This window comes from Bidens hawaiensis, unplaced genomic scaffold, assembly GCF_021521415.1.
Source record: "Bidens hawaiensis isolate Kalapana, Puna unplaced genomic scaffold, B.hawaiensis_p1.1 tig00028258_1, whole genome shotgun sequence".
NCBI classification, from domain to species: domain Eukaryota; kingdom Viridiplantae; phylum Streptophyta; class Magnoliopsida; order Asterales; family Asteraceae; genus Bidens; species Bidens hawaiensis.
Window position 1 is genome coordinate 1 of NW_027494603.1, and position 12392 is coordinate 12392.

Here is a 12392-nt window from a genome sequence, read left to right on the forward strand (position 1 = left end):
ACGATCTTCCCGATGATTCTAGCCATGTTGTCTTCACTTCGGTTTATCAATCCCAATCTGGCTAAATCTTTTACCTCACATTCAGGCAGTGTGTTTAAAGATCTCAACGTTCTCCTGAAGTACTGAATTCCATCGTATCTTTTGATCACGAAAAGCCGCAGCTGCTCATCATATATCCAGCAGATAATACCTTTCTTTGCTTCTGCGTATCCCTTAATATTGTAACTCTTTTTGAACATTTTAGGGATCGCCGGCTTCTTCGTCTTTATGAACCAGTGAGCACAACCCTCCTTCCAATTCGGTTGTTCCTCCCATTCAGTATCTTCCTCAACAGTCTTATCACCCATCTCTGGCATCTCAACCTCCGGAATATCGTGTTCCACGGAGTCATCTACAATCTCCCCTTCCTCTATCACGTTTTCAACAGTAATTTGCTCTCCGATCCTCTCGATCTCATCAACCGGCAGCACGTCTTCTTCAATCATAAACTCATCATCATCCTCATCCAGCTCTTTTAACGCGTCGATCACATCTTCAATATCAGCATCATCATCAACATCTACCACGTCGTCACCGGCTGCGCTTGTAGACTCCCCCTCAGCTGTGGAAGCCCCAAGAGCCTGAGAGGTTCTTGGCAGCTCACCACCTGCACCTTCCGGTGCATTGGGATCATCGTCTTGATCTTCTCTCCGTTTTGTCCTCAACTCATCACCCCTACAAGTCTTCTCCCCCTGAGATGCCAAGAACTCCTTGAAGGCATCTATTACTTTCCCGTGTTCAACCAGGAGGGAGGCTTGCAGTCGATTGGATTCCACTAGGCTTTGAATGGTCTTTGTCTGTTCAGCAACAATCCGCTCTAGCGATGCAATCCTTTCGGAGTCAGAAGTAGGCGTTGGAGTTGGCGGGACATCAGCAGCAGAAGTGACCGCAGGTGGTACACTTGGTAACCCTGCAGTAGTAGTGACTGTCGACTCAACAAATCGTGCTACTACCACCGGTGGAGTAAGCGATTGGGTTGGTAGAGACACAACTGTTGGAGCCGACGTCTCGACGGCAGTAACCTGTGCTGTAGAAGGAGTAAGAGACATACCAGACAAGGCAGGTGGAGCAAAACGTACCAGCCTTGAAGATTCTCCAGCTCCCGAACCCATACCTGTCCGTTCTCTTCGTGAACGTCTGAGCACATGCTGAACTGCTTCTTCTTCATCAACTTCCTCATCATCCTCGTCAACAGTTCTCGGCCTCTTTCCAGTAGTTCTCTCCCGAGACACCATCAGTCGTCTCGCTTCAGCAAATGTTTCGTCAAGATCAGAGTCAGCTACCGAAGTAACTGCTCTAGTAACCTCCATGACCTGAGAACCTGAGACATCCATATCAAACAATCCATGGCCGCTAAAAGCAGCATCAAGATCGACATCTTCATCAGTAGGCACAGCAGGAGATGCAGCAGCTGGCACAGCAGCAGAGGCAACAGTAGATACAACAGGCGCAGCCGATACAGCCTGGGGTGCTGCCGCCTGATGTGGCTGTGGGTCTCTGAACTCGTCCCCTCCTGCAGGAACATACCCCGGGTTGATAAGATACCCGAACAGTGGAGTATGCCTGGGACGCAGCTCAGGCTTGCTACGTGTTGTCGAAGTCCGACACTGAGCGAAGATACGTTTCGTCACACATTCGACGTATCTTATAGGGCGTCTCTGCGGTAGCGACAGAGCGACATGATTGAGGATCATCTGTAAGAACCGAGGATACATAATAAATCGCTCGCAGCGCCACAGCCCTCCTCTGACGATCAATCTCGTAAAATATCAGCTGACTAAATGAATATCGTCGGTTGTAAGTCAGGGCAATCATGGCAGACTGCATCGTCACGCCCATCCCATCAGTTCCTGCCTTCCTCCCAGACATGCATACGATCAAGACATGCATTAGGAAGCGCCACTGATCTAGTAAAAAACCTTTCCTCCTCTGTGTGTCCCCCAACGGACCTGAATAACCCATCCTCAGGTACGCTCCATCACGAAAAGGAGCTACGAACTCCGTTGAGTCATCCCTTGTCTCTTCACCAAACTGCAAAGCCAACCGTATATCTTCAGAAGAAAACTGTATAGCATGACCATTTACGGTTGCTCGCATCACCGGGGGCTCAGGCCTGCAATCATAATATACCGACTGCCAAAAGTCTTCTATGTTAGGCAGTGAAATGGGCAGGGTATTTGTGATCGCATGAAAGATCCTTGAGCGCTGGAGAAACGTGATTATCTCCCTGTAGTCTTCCACACCTCTTGCGTCTGGATCTAACGTGATGTACTGGTTATGGGCCGGAAAGAACTGTCTTTGATCATCACCGTCATCACCACCAGCACCGCCAACAGCAGCCATATCTGCACAAAACAAAACAAGTTAGAGAACGGTTAAGCAACTCACAAGTTCGCTTTGTACCACGAGCGAAGTTGTGATTAAACCTTTACAGGCGAACTTAAAGGTGAGGCGAAGTTGGGAACAACTTCGCTTCATCTGTAAGTTCGTCTAAAAACTGTTAAGTGAATTGGTATAGGCGAAGTTGATGATAACTTCGCCTTATCACAACATCGCCTCAGGCGAATTTGAGTTCAAGGCGAAGTTAAAGATAACTTCGCCTCAGGCGAAATTAAGCTTCAGGCGAAGTTGTGGATAACTTCGCCTTAGGCGAAATTAAGCCACAGGCGAAGTTGCGGATAACTTCGCCTAAACCCTAACTTCGCCTGAATCTGAAACGGCGACTGTTCAGATTCAAAGGCCAAGATCCGATGTTTTCGCAACGATTTGACTATTCAGGAGTGAAGAACAACACATAATAATGGTTTTAAGACGAAAAGTTCGTCCATGAACACGTATTACAAGGTTGAAAAATTTGGTTTTGAAGGTCCGACGACCCGAGGTCTCGAACCGGGTAAAAGCTATAAAGAACGAGTATGTTTGTGAAAGATATCGACAACACATACCCTCAATGAATAATAGAAGCTGGAATCAAAGATCGAAATCGGAAGGAAATAAAATTCGCCGGAAAACTGCTTAAGTTCGCCGGAGTTATCGGAGAAGTTCGCTGAAAGTTGAAATAATAAATTATTCACTGTGTAAAAATCCTTATATAGGGCGAAGTTGGTTCAGGCGAAGTTACGCTTAACTTCGCCTAGGCGAAGTTAAGCACAAGTTCGCCTAATTCAACAACTTCGCCCGAAATTTAAAAATTAAACCTTATAGTTTGAAGAATTTTGCAATTAACATTGGAAACTTCCAAAAAGAGTTAAACAAAAATGATCATGTCCAAGTAACCAGTTATAAAATAATACAACTGCAAAAATAGAAAAACTTATAAAAATTTAACGAAATAAGGGATCAAATTTCAGTCTAGTCAGGGACCACTACGTTTTAGAAAAGATCCTAACAGGAATCATACTAACTACGTGACTGTCACTTGGATCCGTGTTTAGCTGTACTATGACATAGAGAAACAGGTTGTAGGCATGTAAATAACTTAAATGGTTTTCATCGTTTCTGTGATACGGATTAAGGTTCAGTTAAACTCAAAATTTAAGTGGGCAACAACTCAAAGATAATGATGCCTTCTATCTATTCTCAAAGCGTATTTGGCTATACCCAAGTCATCCCGAATTGACTTCGACCCATAGTGTCTGATTAACTTGTAGATACTCGTTGTCTGCTTCCCGTTCTCTTCTTACTCCAGAATTGAGAAGTCTTGATTGTTACAATGACTCATAAGTACTGAAAAATATACATGTATATATATATATATATATATATATATATATTTTTTTAACTATACATACTTATAGACTTCGGAGTACTAAACCACTGCAAGTCCCGAATCTGGATCACTGCAGTGTCTTGAAATGCTTTCTTCACGGGAATCAGAACACTCACTGGCTCGTGTATGACTGGGTAGTCGCTTTTCTGCCTATCATTCGGAAAGATATGTATGAAGACATTCAAAACTCTTAAGGAGATTCCACGTAAAATCGAGTAGTTTAAGTTAGTATCACATACACTTTTACGCACCATAAAAATTACCATGACATACAATGACTGTTCTAAAGCCTTTTAAGCTTAATAACTTCACTAGTTAAGCACACACAATCAGTATATATATCATTTTCAAGGTTGGATCAATTTTCTGTTAAACAAGCAAAGAACTTCTTACGAAGTATTAGACTTGAAAAGTAATTTCATTTCCCTATAAAATTTTTGATTTCAATCGCCCCGATCACGTCAAAGTCTTCAGGTAAACGGCAATCCTGAAGATCCAATGGATCAACTGGACCGACCACATACAAGTATGTGTCCTTCTTACTAAGAATGACCGACTAATTTTCAGCAACTGAAAGAACACACGTCATAACTGCCCGATCACTTTCAGTCTTCTGGTTAATGGCGATCCTCATTCTCTAAGTCGAAACGAGGACCAAAACATATCCGAGGATATGTCCATCAAACTGAGGTAACCGACTAATTTTAAGCAATAATGACATTTTTTTTTTATTTTTTAAATAAACACAAAGACATGGTTACTCGGGATTGATCATCCCGTTCAGCTCAATTAGGTTTTGAAATCTGGATTTATCAAACGCTTTTGTAAACAAATCAGCAAAATTTTCCAGTGTATCAACCTTTTCGATCTTGATCAGTTTCTTCTCAGCACAATCCCGTATGAAGTGATGACGAATGTCAATATGCTTAGTTTTACTGTGCTTCACGGGATTGTTAATTACTGAGATGGCGGCAGTGTTATCAATTAAAATAGGAGTGAGTAAGAAATTCAGACCATAGTCGCGTAATTGTTGCTGAATCCACAAAACCTGAGAGCAGCAGTTGGATGCTGCCATGTATTCAGCTTCGCATGTTGAAATTGCAACTGATGTCTGTTTCTTGCACTGCCAGGAAACTAATCTTCCTCCAAGAAACTGACAGCCTCTTGTTGTTGACTTCCGACTCTGATTGCATCCCCCATAATCAGAATCTGAAAATGCCAGTAGTTCAACGTCTCCTCCCTTTGGGTACCACAACCCTAGCTTCGGCTTGCCTTTAAGATACCGCAAAATCCTCTTCACACCTTTCATGTGAGATTCCTTTGGGTTTGCCTGAAAACGAGCACAAAGACAAACAGCAAACATTATATCAGGCCTAGAAGCAGTTAAATACATTAATGAACCTATTATTGCCCGATACAGAGTTGGGTCCACATCTGCGTCACCATCTGATTCAGCGCCCAATTTGTGATTGACGCAGATTGGAGTGTCATATGGAGAACTGTCCTCCATCTTGAATCTCTTCAGCACATCATGAACGTACTTCCTCTGATGAATGAACATCCCGTCCTTCTTCTGATCAACCTGAAATCCTAGAAAGAAAGTTAGTTCACCCATAGCACTCATCTCGAATCGTTTCTTCATGACAGCCTCAAAATCCTGACACATGGATACTCTTGATGCAGCAAAAATGATATCATCCACGTAGACTTGAACCAGCAGGAAGTCACATCCTTCTCTCTTCACAAACAACGTACTGTCGATCAATCCCCTTTCAAAACCATTTTCCAGCAAGTAGTCTGATAACGTTGAATACCAGGCACGAGGTGCCTGATGTAACCCATACAACGCCTTGCTCAACCTGTATACGTGATCAGGAAAGTCTGGGTCAGGAAAACCCGGAGGTTGCTCAACATACACAACCTCATCAACTTTCCCGTTTAGGAACGCGCTCTTCACGTCCAACTGAAATACCTTCATCTTTTTAAAAGAAGCAAATGCCAAAAACAATCTAATCGCTTCTAACCGGGCGACAGGAGCGAACACCTCATTGTAATCAATACCCTCTTGCTGATTAAAACCTTTAACAACCAGCCTCGCCTTATTTCGAATGATAATCCCCTTATCATCTCTCTTACACTTGAACACCCATTTTGTGCCTATAGCATGCACATTCTTTGGTTTTTCAACCAAAGTCCAAACTTCCATTTTCTCGAACTGAGCCAACTCTTCTTGCATGGCTTCGACCCACGAGCTGTCCTTTAAAGCCATTTGATAATTCTTTGGTTCAATCTGGCTTATAAAGCAGGAGTACAAACATTCGTTCAGTATACCCGTTTCCTTAATGCTTGTATAGACACATGTGTGCTCATTCAAGCTTCTTCTGGTTTGTACACCGGTGGACACATCCCCTAGAACATTCTCCAAAGGGTGATCTTTGTGAATTCTCGTGGTCGGAACAGATCCGACATGCAAATTATCTTCCAAATTTGAAGAGATCTCATCTATGGTTGTTTCTGGCTGAGAGTGAAAAGGATTAATAAATTCATCTTCAGTTGAGGCCGCAGGGGTACCGATAGTGTTTGATGTGGAAGGTCGAGATTTCTCAATCAGCTGTCGTTGCAATAGATTCTCTTCCTCATCAAGTATCATCTTCGTCACAGCTCTTTCGTCTTCTTCAGAAATTTCCAAATCAGGTACGTTAAACGACTTAAAAAGCTTAACATAGTCGAAAAGCTCAGCAGGTCCATTGCTTGGTTTTGGCGATTGGTAACTAGTAATGTCGGTGTTACAAACCACCTCCACCTTGCAAGTCGAAGTATTGAAGACCCGTCTGTTGGGAGTCCCAACTACATAACCGACTAAGATTCCTTCATCGGCTACTTCACCAAATTTCGAATTAGTCTTCAAAATCGAACAAGGAGACCCGAAGGGTTCAAGACCGCACAAGTTGGGCTTCCTTCCATGCATAAGCTCGTAACATGTTTTTCCAAGTCTCTTAACGGTTAACACCCTATTCAGAACATAGCAGGCTGTAGCAACTGCTTCAGCCCAGAACATCACAGGAAGCTTCGAGTCTGCCAGCATAGTTCTGGCTCCCTCAATTAATGTTCGGTTCTTCCTTTCAGCCACTCCATTCTGTTGCGGAGTATACGGAGCGCTGTATTGGTGTTCAATTCCTTTCTGAAGACAGAAAATTTCCATTTCAAAGTTCTTGAACTCTGTCCCATTGTCACTTCTGATGTATTTAACTGATTTACTCATGACGTTCTCAACTTTTGTAATTAGATTCTTCACCATTTGAGCCGTCTCATCTTTCGATTTCAGAAAATGTACCCACGAATATCGCGAGTAGTCATCAGTGATCACCAAGCAGTAAGAAGTACCCCCTAGACTTTTTACATTCACTGGACCGAAGAGATCCATATGAAGTAGTTCTAGAGTACCGGCAATAGAATTAATCTTCTTGGTGAGATGGGATTTCTTGTGTTGCTTTCCCTTCTTGCATGCTATACATTTGTCTTCAAAGTTAAAACTTTTTAAGGGAACGCCCATCACAAGCCCATTCTTGACAATGAAGTTCATCTTCCGAAGATGAATATGTCCCATTCTCCTGTGCCACAATTCTGATTCTGATTCGCTTGCTTTTGTCATTAAACAAGATTCTCCGGTGGCCATTTCAGTAGACCTCATGTCCATCACATATGTATTCGTTTCACGTGGAGCTTTCATAACTATCCATTCGTCTGGTATTTGAAAACCAGGCTTCAATACGATCGCTTCATTCTTCGTGAAATGGACAGTGTAATCTTTATCACAAATCTGCGACACACTCAGCAGATTGTGCTTTAACTCCTCCACAAAATTCACATTCTCCAGAGTCATTCTCCCATTTGACACTGTTCCTCTACCAGTAATCCTTCCTCCGCTCTCACCAGCAAAACTAACTCTTGCTGCCTGAACAGGTTTTAAATCTTGCAACAAGTGTTTGTTGCCCGTCATGTGCCGGGAACAGCCGCTATCTACAATCCAAAGACTGTTGGCAGCCCTGTTCAACTGTTCCTACACAATAAAACAAAGAGTTAGAATCTTGGGACCCAAGACCAATTGGTCTTGGATCGATACGTCCCGTACCCTGGCTTTCTCAAGTTAGCATCAGGATAATTTCTGTAAGTCCTGTTAGGAAATCTCCTTGCAGATTGAGTGTAATGCCTCCCAAACCTATATGAATTGAAAGTGTTATATCTTGTGGTTTGGTTGAAAAACTGAGGTTTGTTTTTATAAAAACTTGAATTAGTTACATTTTGGCACTTTGAAAAGTTTTCATTTTTAGCAGTAACAAAATGACGCTTATCCTCAGTTTTATTTGGCCTCACACCTCTGAATCTCGGCTTCAGAGGGCAATCTGCAACTAGATGTCCTAATTTGTTACATCTAAAGCAACACCGACTCTCCTTTTTCTTGTCAAATGTTAGTTTGGATGTAGAGGCAGTGTTACCAGCCGTTCGTCTCACATAAGGTGGGACGTACGGATTGAGTGGAGAACTCTTTTTAGAAATTTTATTTTTATCTCCACCGGTGGGTAACCCTACCTTCTCTTTTGTCTGACCAGATTCAGACAACTTATTCGATTCCGATGAGACTGGACTCGAGACAGAAACTTTCACATTTGAAACAGGCGAACTCGTTTCGCCACAGCTAACACTTGGTTCTATATTTGTAACCTTGATGGGAGTTGTCAGAGTAACCTCGAAATCAACAGATTTCTGAACACTCGGATTATAAGTATAGTTGTGGTTAAAGGGTGGTGGAACTTCGTGATAACCGATTCCTCCCCTCTTTGCAGAGGTACCTTGATCACTCACGAGGTGATCAAGGATGGCCGAGGAATTCCTGAACTGCTCAAGTTTGCGGTTTAGTTCCACCACCTTCACCTGGTGGTCAGCAATCTGTTTATCCCGATCAGCAATCAATTTAGTTTTTTCTTCTAAAACTTCATAACTAAGATCAATTATTTCAATTTTCTCAGCAAGTTTAGTTTTTAAGCTTTGAATGTCTTTTTCACATGCTTTTATTTTAATTTTATAACTGTTTTCTCTTGCTTTCGTAAAATGGTGATCTTCTTTAATAGTTTTAAAATCAGCATCTAAACGGACGTACTGATCAGTTATTGTTGTTAGTTGCTCAGACAAATTCTCACAATTAGTACAAATATTCTTATTACTTACCTCGGAGCAATTGTCCTTGTCATCTGCCATGAAAGCTGTTTCTTCTTCAGTAGCTTTCTCATTTCCATCAACCTTCTCACATTCTTCAACTTCAGCCTCAGCCATGTTCGCTTGCTCACCAGATTCATTTGAATGCAGGTTCCAGTTGTACTCACCTGCTTCTCTGGTCAACATGGCATTAATCTCTCTGTTAACTCCAGAGTGTTGTGTAGGCCGACCTTGTCCTCGTTCAACCCTCTCTTTCCGGCATTCTTTGGCAAAGTGCCCGTATTGCTGACAATTATAGCACCTTACCTTAGATTTGTCGAATCCAGGCCTACCACCAACAAACTTTCTCCCAGTTTTCTTCATAAACCGTTTAACTCGCCTCACAATCATTGCCATTTGCCATTGCAAATCCATCTCCTCCAGATCATTAGCATCGATCTGGTCGTAATCCTCATCCAGAACAGCAGGGTCCACAATCTTCCCCTGGATGTAGTTTTCATAGGAAGCAATAAATGATGCATAGACTGCAAACTGCTCTTCAGCAGATTTTACACTCATAGGCATCTTGGAATAATTATTGCTTGAGGCATTTGCAGAGAAACCACTTGTGGATGCTTGAGGCTTTGAAGTACTTGATCCTCCAGCAACGAAACAGACATCACCGTTCAAGTTCACAGAAACGTTTCCTTCATGAGAAGAGTCAGGACCTGACTCCCCTTTTGAGTAAAAAGCAGCAGATTCAAGCCTCGAACTTGAGCCTGAGTTAACCTTTGCACCATACATACCAGGGTCTTGTATCTGATCTGTTGGTGTTTCTTTTCGAACCATATTAAGCTCATAAGTTCTGAGCTTGTTTACTGCTGTTTCCAGATCATAATTAGGAAAGTCTCTGTCTTCCCTCATAAGAACGGTGTACATTTCCCACTTCGGTGGAAGAGCATCGAGAAGCTTTTCAACGATCTCTTCTTCTCGGTAAGCAATCGAATAATTGTTAAGCTCTGTCATTAGATGATAGTATCTGGTGATAATATCATTCAGTGATTCGTTCTTCAAATATTTGAAGACGGAGAACTGAGTCTTCAAAAGTTTAATCTTTGATGCACGGATACCCACGTTCCCCTCGAATCTATTTTCAAGAGCATCCCAAAGCTCTCTCGCAGAAGTATACTTTCTGAAAGTATGGAGAACCTCTTGAGGAAGTGCCATAGTTATAGCTGCATGGGCCTTGCTCTCGGCCTCATACATTTTCTTTTCTTCGTCCTACATTTTGCTGTATTTCTTAACCACATCACGACCTTCGTATTGCATAGTTGGAGGGATATATCCATCCTGGATGCACACCCACATTTTTGCATCCTGGTATTTAATGTATTGGATGAATCTGTCCTTCCATGCCACGAAGTCAGTTCCTTTCATCAACCTCGGGGCCTTAGTGGCTGACCCCGCTTCTACTTCCATCTTGACCAAATCGGAGATGTTAATTGACGACATCTTTGCGAAAACACGAAAACCCGAAAATTTAAAAAAAAAAAATCTTCCAAACAGCACAGTAGGCGAAGTTAAGAATAACTTCGTTTGAAAGTTAACTTCGCTGGAAAGTGTAACTTCGCTGGGTCTTAAATTCGCTTGACTGGGCGAAGTTAAGAATAACTTCGCTTAGAATGAGCGAACTTAGGAGGTAAGCGAACTTGGGAGGTAAGCGAAGTTGAGGATAACTTCGCTTAGGCGAACTTATGAGGTAGGCGAAGTTGTGGTTAACTTCGCTTAATCCTTATATCTTCGCCGAAACCCTACTTCCAGTGACGGCAACTTCGCCTGAAGAACGGTAACTTCGCCCGATGAACAAGGAAACTGTTCAGATCTGATTTCGTCAATCTAGCAGTTTCCGATCGATGTAATGGCTTGAAAATGACTGTCAAACACGAGTATAACACAATCCCAATAAAAACACGTCCCGCGAATAGGTCAAACGAGACGTTTTCTACACCCGCGTGAAATCCCGAACCTCACAATCGAGCCGATGGCTCTGATACCAATTGTAGGCTCCTGGACGGATCGTACACGGGATGTCGCTATCTGCGCAGGTGCGGAATCCCTGCGTAGGTAGATACGAGTGCAGAATATGTATAAATCAAACACACGAGCAATAACCGAAACACGTTATATTGATAACCGAACACGTGACTCGAGGTCACTATTACAGACTCTGACTTGTAAACACGTAACTCACTGATACACGAAAATGAAATAGCTCTCAAAACGCTCAACTAATTCCATCTAAACTGTTACGGCTGAACAGTTTAAATAAGCACGACAACTTCGCCTCAGGCGAAGTTGTCCATAACTTCGCTTGTTCAACAAGTTCGCCTGAGCGAACTTGTTGACAACTTCGCTTGTTTGACAAGTTCGCCTAAGCGAACTTGTTGACAACTTCGCACATACAAAAACATAAACATAATTACATTACAGACTCGATTACAAATGGTAGACTATGAACTACTGACACACATGTACCAACATGCATCAACCCAACATGAAAAAGAGGAAGTCGGTGCACAATAGGGCTAGGAAAATTTAAGGCCTTTGGAGGTATAAATAAAAATATGTAACCTGCTGCCGGACGGGTTTTTCGGTATTACAAAGATTGAAAAGAACAAAAGGGAAGAAAGGAAGTTGGCACAACAGCAGCCGTCAGCAGGGTCACGAGCAGGTTCAAGGCAAGCGTCAAGTAATTATTTTTGAAGTAGCAAAATACTAATTCGTTTGTTTGTCGGTTGATTTTACATGTTAAAAGTTATTTTCTTTATTCAAGAGTTGTTAGACATGAATTTGGCTACTATTTATCTTGATTCTTTTATTATAATGAGTAGCTAAACTATTTGCGCTACCTAGGTTTTGATGAATATTGATTTTGTTTAACGGTTTATTAAGTTTTGACTAGTTACACGACATGATTATTATTGAAAAGCTTTATATAATTCGATCTTTGGTGTGTTAATATATTGTTTTTAAATAAATATTGCATATTGATTCCACATATTAATTTGATTGATTGATTGTGTGTCATTCGGTTAGGGTTCTACGTTTAGGTCATAGAGTTTGTGTTTTTGATCTTGTCATGGTTAGTACTACCATAGGAATCTTGAGTGCGATTAATTATTAAAATTTAATAGGTGCTGTTGGTGCATAATGTCAGCAGTTCAGTATCTCGTGTTTTGTATGTGTCTGTAATCGTGTTAGATTGTTTGTTTTAGTTTTGAATATGGTTTTACACAAGTTCGCCTGGGATGTAGGCAAACTTGGAGACAAGCGAATTTATGACAACTTCGCCTAGTATGTTAGGCGAAGTTTTCGAGGTTATATAAACCTC